The sequence below is a fragment of the Petaurus breviceps genome, unplaced genomic scaffold (genome assembly GCF_028583685.1).
Source record: "Petaurus breviceps papuanus isolate PSGF00001 unplaced genomic scaffold, PetGlider_PUasm1.0 90591, whole genome shotgun sequence".
Taxonomy (NCBI): Eukaryota; Metazoa; Chordata; class Mammalia; order Diprotodontia; family Petauridae; genus Petaurus; species Petaurus breviceps.
Window position 1 is genome coordinate 2,017,707 of NW_027187280.1, and position 16,769 is coordinate 2,034,475.

A 16,769-nucleotide genomic window follows, 5' to 3' on the forward strand; every position below is an offset into this window, starting at 1 on the left:
GATGAGGAAATTGAGGCAAACAGGGTTAAGTGACTTGCCCAGGGTCATACAGCTAGTAAGTTTCTGAGTCTGGATTTAAACTCAGGCAGATGAGTTTTCCTGACACCAGACCTCACACTTCCCACTGTGCTACTTAGCTGCCCCTTCCCTTGTTCCACTTTTAATTTTATTGATACGTTTTTTTTTAACATTGCAAATATTTATAGCTTATTCCCATTTTGTGAGAGGTCTCATAACAAAGCAAAGCAGTTATGTAAAATCAACAATACTGTGACTTCATCTGAAAGTTCATGCAACATTTCACATCAGTAACACCCTTGACTTCTCTATTTTTTTACTTAACAGAATCTATTTTCTCTCTTTCCTGCCACTACTCCATTTTTAAAAAGAGAAAGAAAAGAAAATTTCTAATAATAAAAATTCAGTCAAGCAAAATAAATTCCCTCAATAATTCCATACGAATATCTATTTCTATACATTTCATTCTGCTCCCCAAATCCTTCACTTTTCTGTAATGAATGGATGACATTCTTTCTCACTGGGTCTTTGGAATCAAGAATCATCATGCACAGATGATAGTTTTTACAGCTTTCAAAGTTATTTGTCTTTAGAGTGTTGTTGTTATATAAATCAGGCCTGTACAACATATGGCCTGCCAGCCACTGGTGGCCCTCGGGCGGTATGTTGTGCAGGTCTGTTTTATATCCTCTACCTTTTTTGTCAGTCACCTGAAATCCTTTGGTGGGCAGCATGTAGTGCAGGCCTGATATAAATTGTTCTATTGGTTCTGCTCATTTCATTCTTCGCTAGTTTATAAAAGTCCTCAACATGATTAATTTTTGTAATATTGATATTATAATAAAAATTATTATTCTATTTCTGCTTAGTTCATTTGGTTTTAGTTCATATAAGCAGAAGTGTCAAACTACCCTGCCTGGCCTCCAAAATTCCTAAGTGTGAACTGAACCAGTTTACCAAAATAAACATATGCAATATAGATAGCATTAATACATTATATTGTACATCGATGAGGTCTATAGGGATACTTATGTACAATTTGGGGCATCCTTCCTCTGTGCTCCATTCCCATTTTATTTGAGTCTGACACCAACTACTCTCTTAGAGCACAGTAGTACTCCATAAGAATACTTACGTTACAGACCATTACACTTAATGGGTGTTCAGTGAATGTTGGTAGAATAAAACATAAGAGGAAGGTACCTTAGAGATCCCTGAATTTGGTCCTCTCATTTTGCAGATGAGGACATTGAGTCTCAGAGAAAAGTAATGATTTATCCAAGGTGACAAAGAAAGTAAATAAAAAGAATTAAAATCTATATCCTTAGACTACAAATCCATTGCCTTTTACACTGTACCACTGAATGAAACTACTGAAGTTACTTACCTCAAGAAAATTTTCCTCAAACTACACAGAGTTGTAGTTTGCACTCAGACCCACACAGAAACTTCTCAAGGACCCAACCAACCTTGCACACTGCAAGCAATCTTCCCATTTCCCCATATGTAATCCATGAATCTGAACCACAGCTTTGGACTCTTAAGGATCTGGGTTGGATCTTGAAAGAGTCTCAAAATAACTCAATATGGCTCATTTTACCTCCAACCAGAGTCTCTCCTGGGAGGATCAGAATTTGGCTTATATCTTTCTTTTTTCTTTTTTTGGGCTTGTGTCTTTCTAAGGGCTCTCATCTCCTATGCAAAATACCAATTATAGTACAAGTTTAATTTCACCTAACTGATAATACAAAGGACTAATACTAGAGTTCATGGTCAAGATAAATCTCCCATCTGATATATTCTGTCTCCCTCAGGAATCTACACAATTGCTCTGACATATAGTACTACTCTACTGATCTCTTTGGGATACAGACCTCGCTAGCAGTGTTATTGCTGGATCAAAGGGTATGCACAGTTTTATAGCCCTTTGGGCATAGTTCTAAATTGCTCTCCAGAATGGTTGGATCAGTTCCTAGTGATTATTTCTTAATGGTGATTATTTCTCGACTATTTCTTGCATACTCTGGATGGGCTGTTCCCCTAAGCTGCCTTAGTTGAACCTCTCTCTCCAGCTGTCCCTCCTGTTGTGGTTCCCTTTTAAAGTCCAGATTTTTGGGTATAGTTCAGGTGTGTGAGTTATTGTAACAGTGCCACAGAACAAAGGCCACAGGTGGAGCTATGAAGACTCAGGACAAGGACATTCAGGGGATAAAGGGTTAGCCTTTTGGGAGAGCCTGGGCATACTCACTACATGTTTACATCAAAACTTTTGCTCTCAAGTGGATACAGCAAAATTTTACCAAAGGCTTTTTCCATCTGGAAATTGAGCAACAGAATGATCCCCTGCTGATTGATTGCTGTATTTATTTGTTTCTTGGAAGTATGAAGTGAAGAGAGGCCTGGAGACCTTGAAATTATTCTGGACTCTTCTCTTTCCCTCACGTATCCCTATAGTTAATCAGTCGTCTAGTGCTATCACTTCCTCTCTTTACTTCTCTAAAATTCATTGCTTTTTATTCCCACAGCTAACTCCCTAATACAGTCTCTCATTACCATCTATCTGAACTATTATAATAGCCTCTACCAGTATAAATTTCCTATGCAATGATCTGAACATAGGATCATGGATAGATCTAGAAAGAACCTCAGAGGTCATCTAGTTCAGCCACTTCATTTTACAGTTGAGGAAACTGTGAGGGAGGTTAAATGACTTGCCCAAGGTCACACTGGTAGTCTCAAAGGCAGGAACTCAGGTTCTTTCACTTCCTGGTCAGTTCTTCTCAATGTACCATGCTTACCTCCCATGAGGCCTTTGGCTCTTTTATGCTAAGAAATCTCCCTGTTGTCTGTTGACTGGTGTTCGAAGAACTTTTGTGTATAAGAACTTCTGTGTTAGTGGCAGGATTTGAACCCGGGTCATCCTAACTCTAAGCTGGTCTTCTATTTGCAATGTCAAGCTGCCTCTCATATAGTAACTTAATGTAAAATTAATGGGATATATGATCTCTCTCCCCCCCCCCCCCATTAATAGGCCTCAGGTGGAGCCCAAAGGGAAACTTGCTTAGGGAAGGCTTGCTTCTAAGAAGGCTTTCACACCTTTTGCTAATTTCTAATTAGGCACTGAGTCAGGAGGGTTGTGATGCTTCTGGCTCTGAGAAGTGTATATATACTCTGAGATGGTATTTTGCTTTCGGGGCTCAATTATGAGAAGGATCTTTTGATTCCCTGGTCGAGATTCTGAGTGGCCCTATGTTCAGAGCTTCCCAACTGCTCAGATGTAAAGGCTTTCTCAATCTGGGGATGTATGTAAAGTGTATAGTTGATTCAGGCAGTCAAAGCCCTATCCGTTGGTCTTTATTTCTCTGCTTATGTTTTCTCTGAAGTTCAGGGTGCTGACTTTTCCCCTGAACTAGTGAATGTAATTAAAAAAGATTGTTGGGGCCACTAGGTGGTGCAGTGAATAGAGCACAGGCTCAGACAAATCCAGCCTCAGACACTTAACACAAAAACTAGCCGTGTGACCTTGGGCAAGTCACTTAACCCCAATTGCCTTCCAAAAAGGAAAAAAAAAAGATTGTTGATCCCTTAAACATCTATCTTTCCTAGTAAAGCAGATCTAAGAACCTCTGCTAGCTGCCATCCTGGGTATGCCAGTGTGGTTACCGCTACACTTATCTTTTTTTAAGTTTACAAAATGCTTTCCATATTTTATCTCCCATTTTACAGAAGAGGAAACTGAGGTGTTAAGTAAATTGACCAAAGTCGTACAGTTAATGGCAAGGCCTGGGAATAAAACTAGACAATTAGCTTCACGAGAGCAAGGAATCTTTTTTGTCTCCCCCTAACCTACTACCCCCAACCTCTTGAAGCACTGGTCTTTGCACAAAATAAGTTGTATTTAAACTATTGCTTCTGGGTTTTTAAAAAGTTTAATTAACATTTTTGCATCTTCTAAGTCTCCTAATATATGCTTCTCTCATCCCCTTCCAGAAAGCCATTCCTTGTAATAAAAAATAACAATAAGAAAGAAAATTCAGAAAAGCTAATCAACATATCAACTGAGTCTGTGTTACATTCCACACCCACAGTCTGCAAAGAAGGGAGATATATTCTATTATGTTAATGTCCTACTCCTGGTGAGTGCCTTTTAGGTGTTTTCTTGGCGAAAATACTGAAGTGGTTTGCCATTTCCTTCTGTAGGTCAGATGAGGAAACTGAGGCAAACAGGGTTAAGTGACTTGCCCAGGGTCACACAGCTAGTATCAGATGCCAGATTTAAAACTCCGGATCAGGCTTCCTGACTTCAGGCTCTGTGCACTTTGGCGCTACCTAGTGGCCCAATGTATTTTTCTGTTTCCAATTTGGAGCCTAGTTTAGGAATAATTCCACAGAATTCACTATCTATTGCTTTGCTGTTCTTTCCCCCTTATGCTGTTTTAAGTCACCATTCATATTGTTTTCCTAGTTCTGTTTATATCTCTTGGCATCTGTTCCCATGTCTTCCCCTGCCTCCTTATTCTCTTCATATCTCTTGCTTCTTACGGCACACTCATATACTACAAACTGTTTTAGCCAATCCTAATAATTGGGCAACTGTGTTTCCAGTTCTCTGCTACCACAAGTATTGCTATGAATGTTTTGATGTCTATGTACCTTGCTTTCCATCTTTGACCTCACTGGGGAATATTGCTCAGCTCTGGATCAAAGGGTATGAGTATTTAAATATCTTTTTTTAAAAAGGAAAATTCCAAAACACAATAGATTTTTAGCTAATTATCTGTTGAATTGGGGGATATTGAACTGAGAGCCGCACGGCTGACCAGCGAGCAGAGAGCGGCTCTGGGATTTGCTGATCCTTTGGATCTTTGGAGCGGTCCGCCTTGGCTCGCGTCCAAGCAGAGCCTCCCGCGGTCCGCCGACCGCCCCGCCCTTTTGCTCCACGCCCCCGCCCCTAGCTGAGACGAATTCCAGACCCCGGAGCCCAGTTCCTTCGGAACCTGCTGCTCTGCTCCTGCCGCTGCGCTCTGCGCTCTGGCTTCGTCGCCCGTTTCGCGGGTAACGAGTGGAACCGAGACTAGAATTGCCCTGATCCCTGCCCAGCGGTGCTTAGCCCATCCCTCCTATTTAGTGCAGAGTAGGTAGGGCGCGCGGAAGGGTGTGTGGGCTCTCTGAGCGGACGGGAAAGTTGTGGGAGGCATCACTGGGGCTTCTGTGGGGAGGAGAAGGTCTGCTTTGGGGGCATCGGTGGTTCTTGGAGAAGGCAAGCGATATAGGGGTTCCGGGAGGAGGAGGCTTGGGGGTCTCAGTGAGAGGAAGGACCTTTGGGGATCTGATGGGGTAGTAGTTGATGGGTCTTGAGGACTCTAGGGGAGAATGGCACTGGAAATAGTGACAAGATCATTGGGGTCTCTAATGAGGGAGGGCAAAGGGCACTATTGGAAAGGAGGGCCTGGCCAGCTTGAGGGGCTCTATTGAGGGAGGGGGGTCAAGGAGTACTCTGCCAGGGAGGGGAGCTTAGTTAAGTGGGGGGAAGGGCAACTGGGGGTGGGGATGGCTTTGAAGATCTAAAAAGTAAGAGAAGGAAAAAAGCCCAATTAGCAGTCCTAAGGGAGCGGGCTTAAGGGTGAGAGAGGCGGAGTCCGTTACCAGGGCACTTCGCCTTCTTCAGGCCAAGCGAGGTGAGGGCCGGCCCGGGCCTGCCGGGGGATATTTAAAGGTACAAATGTTTAACTTCTTATTTTAACCTTCAAAGAGCGATTGTTGCAAACCTCAGGCTCTCTTTGCCCCAACAACTGTTTGCACATCTGTGGGGCGCCAAGCAGAAATGGGAAGAGAAGTCTCTGGTGGAGCCAAGGTGGGCAAGTTGCCCCGGGCTGGAGACCCATTTTCCAGCACTGAGTGGGTCTCAGAGAGGGTGTGTCTCGGTGGAGGCTGCACTCTGCTCCGGGCTTCCGGGGCTCTGTCTGGCCCTCGGCCGGCGCTCCCTGTGACCCTTGACTCTCCCAGATCAGACCTAGAGCTAATTATATCATTCACTGAGACGCTTGACTTAACTTTGAATATTTTTCTCTTTTGCTTAACCAGATTGTATCTGATAAATTGCTTTCCAGGCATGGTTTTGAATTTACAATGTTAGTGTTAATTGTCACATTGCATTATGTTTGGTAAACTGGACACCTTAAAGAAATGCTGTAATTGGGTTCCCTTTTCTGGGTGTGAGTAACTGAGTGTGTTTGGAAGAGAAGGAGGCGTCTCTTTTTCACCCACTCATCTATCATACTCTCGCTTTTACTTTTTCTTTCTCTCTTTTACTTTCACTCATCTCATTTTTCATTCTCTTTTCTTTTCTCTTTTTTCTTTTACTCTTTCCTTCCATTTTCTCTTCCTCTTTCTTAAATTCTTTCCCCCATAGACTCCCTTTTTCTCTCTCATAACATTTATTACAAAAAGTAACTATCTCAGCAAAAACTAATAATATTATACCTACAACCACAAACTCTAAACTAGTTTGATAAAAGAAAATCAATGTATACATATACAACAATACTAGCATAGTAGCTCTGTGTTAATTTCTGATCTCTTGTGTCTGTTTATCAAATTTTTGTGGTCCTTTCTTATAGTCATAGATATTATTCTGACCCTGCTTTCTCTATTTGGCATCACTTAGAGTAAATCTTTGCATATTTCTTTGTTTTCTTATTTGTTATTAGGGTCACAATGATCTTCTGTTAAAAAAATGTCTCAGTGGTGTTCAGGAATGCTATGCCCTCTGAGCACAAGCTTTGGCAGGTACCATCAAGCTGGAAAAGCTTCAAGTAAGGGCTGGACTGAGAACGTTTTGTGTCTCTTTTCGAATGACCAGCCTAGCTAACTGCAGAGCAAGGCTCTTCACCAGAAAGGGGGCCAGCCTGAGGCCATTTTCTTTTCCCTACTAGCGCTCTTGAAACTGCCCTTTCTGGTAGTGAAGTCAAACTCTGAAAGAAATGGGAGTCACTAAGCTAGATCAAAGGATCCCTGAAGGCTTTGAGTTGACTAAGAAAAACACATATTAACGTTATCTGTGTTTTATTATATTTTTATTTTGTTCATTTTTTTGTCTCTCATATACCTGTTTTTCATATTTAAATGTTTCCCTTGGTTTCTGGTTTCATTTAATGTTATTCCTGCAGAATGTGGTATTTGCTACCTCTGTTCTAAGTCATCTGTTTCTATAGAAGGAGTACTTGAAGCTAGGTGACATAGTGGACACAGTGGTGGAGATCTGGAAGATCTGGTACAGGGCAAGTTACTTTAATTTCTTGCAGCCTAACTTTTCTCATCAGAAAAATGAGGATGGGGCAGGTAGGTGGCAAAGTGAATAGAGCATCTGCCCTGGGGTAAAGATAGAACTGATTTCAAATCTGGTCTCAGACATTTAGCTGTATAACCCTGGCCAAGTAACTTAACCCTGTTTGCCTCAGTTTCCTCATCTGTAAAATGAGCTGGAGAAGGAAATGGCAAACCACTCCATTATCTTTTCCAAGAAAACCCCAAAGGAGTCACCAAGAGTTGTATGTAACTGAAATGACTGAACTACAGTAATGACAAAATAAGGATAAATATTGTGAGGATCAAAGGTTTGGTGACTAGACCATGGTCAGTCAGCTAGATGGTAAAGTAAAAGGCACACTGGATATAGAATCAAAGGATTGGAGTTCAAATCCCAGCTCTGCCAATTATGATATTTGTGACCTTAGGTGGGTTAACATAGATGTGCTAGTAAATGTTTAACAACAGCTCTCTAGAAAAATGTATACATGATACACTTTTTTTTTTAGAGGAGGGAAGGCAGGGCAATTGGGGTTAAGTGACTTGCCCAAGGTCACACGGCTAGTGAGTGTTAGGTATCTGAGGCTGTATTTGAACTCAGGTCCTCCTGACTCCAGGGCTGGTGCTCTATTCACTGTGCCACCTAACTGCTCCCATGATATGCTTTTAAGTTTAATCTGCATTATTCACATTTTCTCTATCACATTCCTGGATGACCAACAAAATAACTCATGTTCTGATATGTAGCTTTTGCCAGTTTCTGAGGTGGAAATGCTCAGACTGAAAACTTAACATTCAGCAATCCAATGCCAGCTGACTTGAGGTAATTCACTTTAATTTCCCTATGGCCTGTTTCCTCCACAGTAAAAGGGGGAGGTCGACTAGATGTCCCTGAAGTTATTGCCCTCTGTTTTATTCTATATCTTTTGCATGTTCCTCCTTTAGACTGTGTTAGCTCTGCTAGGTGGTACAGTGGCTTGAGGGCCAGGCCTGAAGTCAGGAAGACTCATCTTCCTGAGTTCAAATCTGTCCTTAGTATTAACTGTATGGCCTTGGGCAAGTCCCACTTTTCCTTCTTTTCTTCTTCTTTTTTTTTTTTTTATCACCATTATAACTAGCTCCATGGACAGCTAGGTGGCACAGTGGATATATACTGACCCTGGAATCAGGAGAACCTAAATTCAAATCTGGCCTCAGACCATTTACTAGCTGTGTGACCCTGGGCAAGTCATTTAACCCTGTTTACCTCAGTTTCCTCATCTGTAAAATGAGCTGGAGAAGGAGATGGCAAACCACTCCAGTATCTTTGCTAAGAAAACCCCAAATGGGTCAGACAGAGTCAGACACAACTGAAACAACTCAATGAGAATAGGGACTGATTTTTTTTGGTCTTTTTTTGTATCCCCACCACTCAGCACGGTGCCTGATCCATATTAGGCATTTAATAAATGCTTGTTGATTAAATCCTCTGTAAATAATTGCCACATAACTGATCTTTTTAAGCTTGCATTTTCACATGAAAAAGGTATCCTAAAAGTTTAGTGCATTTCTAAATTATGAAAACTTTCCCCCCCATAACTTAAAACTGCACTAAGACTTATGGGACACCCAATATTTTTAAAGTGTGACCTACTTCTTTCATATTGTACTTTATATCTCACAGGATTATTGTGAAGAAAACATTTTGCAAACCTTAGTATCTTAGTTCTAGAAGGGATTGTAGAAATCATTTAGTCCAGTCTCATCAATTTACAAAAGAGGAACTGTGACCCAGCAAAGCTGTGCTGTGCCCAGGGCCACACAGCTAGTGAGAGCCCAAAGTGGGATTGTCCTGTTGTGGTTTTTACCATACTTAGGTTCTCAAATAGGAATCATCATTTAAACAGCTACTTTGTGGGTTGGGATGCAGAGAAGTCAAACCTATTTTCCTTATTTAGTTGCCAAAAGTTGTTTGAAGAATATCAGCTTATAGGATCATAAGATTTTAGAACTGAAAGGGACTTTCAGAGATGAATGGCTTCATTTTACAAATGGAGAAACTGAGGTAGAGAGAAGGGAAAGTGTTTTGTCCAAGGTCATGCAGCTAGCAAGTGGTACAAGAAGCATGTTAATTCAGATTTTATAACAGGGATTTTCACAGCTCTTTTCACTATGTATGCTGGTATTAATATTGATCCCCCATCCCACCTCTAAGACTGTGAGCTCTTTGAGAAAAGGATCCTTGTCTCATACATTTCCTCCTTTATCATATCACTTAGCAAGGAACTTTTGATGTTTAGTCATTTTTTTAGGCGTGTCTGACTCTTCATGACCCCATTTGCGGTTTTCTTGGTAAAGATACTGGAGTGGTTTGCCATTTCCTTCTCTAGCTCTTTTTACTGATGAGGAAACTGAGGCAAACAGGATTTAGTGACTTTCCCAGGGTTACACAGCTAGCAAGGAGCTAGGCTGGTACTATATACGTAGATAATAGTTCTTTACATCTGTATAGTATTGCAAAATGCTTTCACATGCCCTCATAATTATGGGGGGGAGGGAGTAGGCAAAGATACAGACTAGTGTCTCTATCTTAGAGATAAGGAAAGAGGGGCCTGGATACACTGGAGGAGGGTCATACAATTTAGAGCTGGAAGAGACTCCAAACCCGCATTCTTTCTACTACATGGCATCACAGCTGGCATGTGTATGTAACCTTGGTTTGCAGCTGTTCCAGAAGACAGTTCAGGGCTTACTCCTTCTCACCCCCATTGCAGGTTGCTATCTAGTTGTGTATTAGTTAAGCTCTGTACCCTCAGTGAGCCCTATGGATTCTGTAGCTTTTGCAGGGAAGGGGCGATGGTGGCCTTCATCTCTCTGTTCTGCCTCTTGCTTTTTGTGGGGAAGTTGGTCTCATCAAGGTCTCTAGGCAGTGCAGTATATGAGAGTAAGGGCTGAGCTGGTGTGCAGCCAGTGGCATGAGGGGAAATCCTTTGGAGGCTGCCTGAAGGATGTTCCAAGTTGTTTTCTCCAGCCAAGGTAAAACTGGGACAATACCAGAGGACAAAAATCCCAAACTTTAAAGGTGGAGAAAGGAAATGTTTAATGGACTTGCTGGTGCAGGAAACCAGCTGCCCTCCATCCTCACCCTCCCCAGCTTCCCACTTGGTAGATGATAGGAGTTACAGCTGCATGGCCTACACGTGTGGGAATCTTTGCTATGTAGTCAAGTTCTAAGGATGGGATGGTTCCATTCCCAGGCACAGTTGATTCTTTGTGAAGAAAGAAAGCAGAGACACCACGTATCTTTTCACCCTAAAGCTCTCTCACTCCTTTCTGATCTCTGCTGGGGCTAATGCCCTCTCTGACATGGCACAGTCCAGTTTTAATTGGCAATGGTCCCGTCCAGTTTTACTTGGCAATGGTCCCGTCCAGTGCTTTTAGCACCTTCTGTCATTTATTCACCATGAGGAGGTGTATTATATGGCAGCCAGGTCTGTTCCATGTTCTGTACATCACAACATCATAGATTTAGAACTGAAAGGCACTCTAGAGATCCCAGAATCTTATCTCCTCAGTCAACATTTATTAAACATCTACTACCGTGTTTCCCCAATAATAAGACACTGTCTTATTATTTTTTTGGACAGAAAAACACCAGAGGGCTTATTTTCAGGGGAGGGCTTATTTTAATGAACATTGACAGCAATTTTAATAAACAGGTAAATGTGAACAAAAAAATGTACCTTTATTCAATAATGAATTCAATAAAGAACAGGATGATGCGCTCACTGTTGCAGCTCTGATTGGATGCAGCTCGGAGCGCGGCGTGCATTTCATTTGGGGGGGGACGGTGCATACAGAGGGTACCGTAATGTAGCGTGTAGCGCAGGGGATCACCTTCACTACAGTAGCAATCTCAATAGGGCTTATTTTTTGGGGGAGGGCTTATTTTAGAGGAATCTTACACAGTAAGGGGAGGGCTTATTTTCGGGATAGGTCTTATTATCAGGGAAACACGGTAAGTGCCAGGGGCTGTGCTAAACATTGAAGATACAAAAAGAGGCACCAGGGTTGCTGTTCTGAAAGACTCACAATCTAATCTTTTTTTAACATTCTTTTTTAAATTTTGAGTTCCAAATTCTCATCCTCCTTGCAGCCCCTGCCCCATTGAGAAGGCAAGTAATATGACAAAATGTGAGATTATATAAAATGTATTTCCACATTCATCAAGTTGCAGAAAAATAACAGAAACAAAAACAGCAAGAAAAATAAAGTGAAAAAGTATACTTCAGTCTCCACTCAAGAGTTCATTGATTGTTTCTTTGGAGGTAGATAGCAGTTTTCATCATGGATCCTTTGGTTTCATAATCTAATCTTTCTTCTTTTTTGGATGAGGAAACTGAGTCCCAGAGAGGGGAAATGCTTTGCCCAAAGCTTCACAAGTAGTGAGTAGCAGAGCCAGGGTGAGGGAATTTGGGATGACTATATAGAGCCTAAAAAAAGTTGAGAAATATGATAGAATAGGCTTTGGCCTGAGGGAACCCTGTGTCTGAATCTTGTCTCAGGGCAGGGGAAAAAGTCTGAGGGTCAAAGTGAATGAGCAGCTGAGAGAGGGCTCAGAAGAGCCTGGGTCTTCTGAATTGGTGTTCTTTTTTTTTTTTTTTGCCTTTTTTTTTGGTGGGGGGTGGGGTAAGGCAGGGCAATTGGGGTTAAGTGACTTGCCCGTGGTAATACAGGTAGTAAGTCCCAAGGGCAAGTTTCTAACCCAGATTCTCTGTATCCAAGATGAGCACATTTTCCCACTGTACTACATTGTCTCTGGTGGCCTATGTTCATTTGGACAGCTTGCAAAAAAACTGCCCATTGAGAGCTGCATTCCATACAAGGCTGAAACAATGTGCAACATCTGGATGGCCTCTGACCAACTTTCCTGATTGGTTTTAAAAGTGTTTTGTATTCAGAAATTTTTTGGCTCCTCTTCAACTTTGTTCATTGGACAGAAAGGGGTCAAGGCTGGCGATATTCTAATGTTAACTTACTGTAGATCCTGTGTCTTGAGACATCCTTTTAAAACAATGAGCTTGTTCATAGTTATTTCTGTTGCTTATCTTTTATACTGAAGGCCTCAAAACACTTGCTTTTGGATAGAAGAGCTCAGGAGAATATTAACTTGTTGAGGACCGAGATCCTTCTCATCCTTCTATTTCCTCCCATCCCCCCCCCTCTCCCAGGTACCTAATTTCTTGCCTCCTGAATAGGTCCTTGTGAAGAATGGAGCTTGCTTTCCCTTAATGTCTGATTGACTTTCTGCATTGCTGATGGTAGGTTTATAATCCTTGCTAAATCTGGGCCAGTTTAGGAAAATAAATTAAAACATGAAGGTAATGTTTAAAATGGAATGGATTGTTGATCCTAAGCCTCGTAAGCTCCTTAGTCACTAACTTTGCTCACTAATGACTGCTCCTACTGATGCTGTACTGAGGTCTTTCCACCACATGTATAAGTTTCAGTCTTTCTGCACATCATCACATACCGTTTAGATCTTGCCAACTTGGCCTGGAAGACTTCCTTTGTCCTTTTAATATTTCATGCATGCCAGGTCAGTGCTTGGTATGTTTCTCTTGCCATGTGACCAACTCTCCTTCTTTCCAGCCCTTCATGTCTTTGATGGTGTCTTCTGTGTTGCTCTCTTGTGTGGGCCATTGTAGTGGGGAGAAGTGTGCTTGGCTCTAGGGGGCAGATGTAGGATCAATAGGTAAGTTACAGAAAGTCAGATTTCAGTACAGTATAAGGACAAACTTATTAATGAACGAAAGAAATTTGTTGAGAGCTTACTATGTGCCAAGTACTGAGCTAATGGGGATACACTGTCAAGGGGCTCACATTATAATAGGGGGAGAAAACACACATGGGAGGGTTTAGCTGCAAGTTAGATGAAAAAACAACCTGTGGACTTCAGGGTGCAGTAGCAAAGTGAATGGTAATTATACTTCCTTGGTGACCAGTCTGTTGCGGTCAGAGTTGGGAGAGTGGTTCGGATGTGACAGAATTCATTTAGACTTCTCTTTTAACGATTGAGAGATTTATTAACATGAAAGCACACAGACCTTTATAGTAGCAATGTGACTGAGTAAAAAGTAAAGGTATTTGGGGGGACCTAGGTTTATATGGAGGTGTTCAGGATGGTGATGTAGTTTTAGGGTTTTAATGGTTAAAGATTAAAGACAAGATAATGGGGACAGGGAAAATTTTATGACACAGGATGAGGGAAACAAGGAATTTTATGGTACGGGACAGGTGTGGGGGAAGAGAGGACACAGGTTAAAAATTAAGGACAAGGGGGACACAGGATAAGGGAGACAAAAGCAATTCTTTTGGTACAAGTTAAGGAGAAGTTTTATGATATTTCAAGATAAGGGAAAAGGACTTTAGGATGCTCTTAAGTTATAGGATGAGCCCCCCCCCCCCAGGGGCCTCATAAAGTACTAGAAAAGCAACCTTTAATATTCTTCCTAACTCCTAGGGTACCATTTATATCCACATCACATCCATTGATAAAATCATTTTGTTTCTGATGTTGAGCCATCTAGAAATGCAAGGATTTTGGTGTCAAAAACTGTCTTTTCTAGATTTTCAATAGTTGCCGTTTTGGTGGCAGGGACTATAGCTCCTGCAGAAGTTGCTTCAGGGTTTGCTTCCTTGATTGATGACTGTAGGGGCTAAGCTGGAAGCAAGGCAGGGCAGGGATGTATGTGATACTATTCTGTTTTGAGGGGAGAAGGGAAGGCAATTGGGGTTAAGTGACTTGCCCAAGGTCATACAGCAAGTAAGGAGTGATGCTATTCTTGAGCAAAAGATCCTGAATTCTTAATACCAGGGCCTGAGGGGAGGCAGTGGTCAAGGTGGTGGTAGTGGTGGCTTCACTTACCTGGTATCTTCATGCCACTTCCAACTTTATTGTGCATCAGGACACTTTGCTGCTTTAGCTGGGCTGGTTTGCCTGCCTCAGCAGTGGCAGCTGGTAGTGGTGGTGCTGGGAATGGTAGGTCCCTTTTCCCACAGTGCCATTTGTTCCCCCAAGATGATGTTTGCAGGACTGGTGGCCTGTAGAACACTATTATTCCTTGGGTTCTCAGGTTAACCTATCCTTCTGTGGCACTTGGTCAGTAGTTGGTGTTAATAGTGACCAGGATGGGTAAGCCCCTTCTCCATGAGGATTGCTTTTCTTAATGACTAGTGTTGGGGGCTAGGCTAGAGATAGGCTGGTGGTCTGGGATACAGCATTATTACCAAGGCTCTTGGGCTTACCTGCCTGTCAGTGGTAATTGGTATTGGGTGTCTGAAAGTAGAATAGGCTGCCTCTGGAGGCTGTGAACTTCCTGTTACTTGAGGAGGTTAGATGCCCAATGTGGAGATGTTGTCAAGGGGATTTTGTCAAGTAGTCTGCCAGTCTGTAAACATTTATTACCTTTTATATGCCAGGCATGGTGCTAAGTGCTGGAAATACTAACATGAAAAAGAAAGGCAGTCTGCTCTCAAAGAGTTTGCATCGAATGAGGGAAGACAGTTAAGGGAGGTGAAAAGGTGGGGATGGAGGGTGGGGAGAGGAAAGGTACCAGCCCTAGGACATGATGGAGTAGTTCCCAGGTCTGCAGCTGTGTGGGAAATTAAGTGATGGCTGCCCTGGGGTCTTCCTTAAATGAAGGCTTTTGGAGGAAACTCTTCTGCCCTCCTATCCAAGGGATCAACCGCAGGGTCAAATGAGGTACCTGGAAAATATTTGCACTTAAATGACTATTGCTACTACTACCACCTATAGTAGCTATCATTTGTATGTCAGCATACATTTTTACATAATTTTTACATAACACTTTTCTTCAAATCAACCCTGTGAGGTAGGTAATGCAAATATCATTATTCCCATTCTACACTTTAGGAAAGAAGATCTTAGTAGCAATGCACCTTGCAGAAAGCCAAATAACCACTAGGCATTGCATCCCAAATTCCTATCTTTGGACTCCAAAGTTAAGATTTTGTTTCACTGCACTTATCTCAGAAAAAAAAAAAAGATGGGATTTTCTGGGGGAGGGGAGGTAGTGTTTGTTTTTTTTTCCCTGACCTTTGTGGACTGTGAGTTTACTTTAGGTCTCTATTGTGGAAGATAACTGCCAATGTAATATATTTCACTGGATAAGAGCTGGAAGGGACCTTAGAGACCATTTAGTGCTGTCCCCTCATTTTACAGGGGACACAAGGCTCAGAGAGGGTAAGGACCTTTGTTCAAGGTCATAACAGGTAGTAATTTTGTTGCTGCTAATTATGTAAAGGCTAGAGATAGTCTTGTGTTAACTTACAGCAGATCCAGAATGCTGCAACATGCTTTAAATAATGAGTCATTTGTAGTTATTTTTGGGAGCTAACTTTTATATGACAAATCTGCGATCCAGACTGAGATCTAATTCATTGCTCTTCTTACTGCTCAGAAGCTAGATGGTATGCTTCAGTTAATGTCTACCATGAGAGAAAAGCGTTAAAATGTTTGTTGACTAAGAAAATGGAGTAAAACATCCATCCCTTTGGCCCATTCAATTTACTGTTAGGCATAAACACTGAGGTCACAAAACAGAAAGGTCCCATATATACAAAAAATATTTATAGTATAACTTTTTGTAGGTGAAAAAAACTTGAAACAAAGTAGATACTTATCATTTGGAGAGGGGCTAAACATTGTGGTACATGAATAGAGTGAGATGTTAATGAGAAAAGATACATATGAAGAATACAGAGAAGCATGTAAAGATGTGTGCATTGGTGCAAAGTGAAGAAAGCAGAACCAGGAAACCAACAACAATATAAATGGAAAAAGCAACAACGACAAAACAGAAAGTTATATACAATACTGTGATAATAATGACCAATCTAAGACCTGAAAAAGAAAGGATTCTCTTTTGTATCAATCAATCCATAAGCATTTATTAAGTGCCTACTATGGCCAGTCACTATGCTAAGCACTAGGGATACATAAGGAGCTCACATTCTAGTAAGGGAGACAACTTGCAAACAAATATATACAAAACAAGCTATATAGAGGATAAATAAGAGAAAATTAGCAGAGCTGGAGGACTATGGATACAGCTCTCTGTCTATACTGTTAGACTTTGGTAATATGTAGGTTAGTTTGCCGAAGTGCTTTTTCCTCTCCCTCCCTTCCTCCCTCCCTTCCTCCCTTCCTTCCTCCTTTCCTTCTTCCCTTCCCTCCTCCCTTCCTTCTTCCCTTCCCTCCCCCCTTCCTTCCCTCTTTCCTTCCCTCCCTCCTTCCCTCTCTCCCTCCTTCCCTCCCTCCTTCCTTCCCTCCTTCCTTCCTTCCCTCCTTCTTTCCTTCCCTCCCTCCTTCCTTCCCTCCTTCCTTCCTTCCTTCCTTCCTTCCTTCCTTCCTTCCTTCCTTCCTTCCTTCCTTCCTTCCT

General features: G+C 41.9%; 1 protein-coding gene across 1 annotated transcript in view; it reads left to right on the forward strand.

The window, feature by feature from the left end:
* Positions 1-4,993: 4,993 nt before the first annotated feature.
* ARHGAP40 (Rho GTPase activating protein 40) overlaps positions 4,994-16,769 on the forward strand; it is a 120,113-nt gene continuing 108,337 nt past the window's right edge. The window contains exon 1 of the mRNA XM_069063552.1: positions 4,994-5,152. The gene's annotated coding sequence lies outside the window, so the exon portion shown is untranslated. The remainder of the gene's footprint in view (positions 5,153-16,769) is intronic.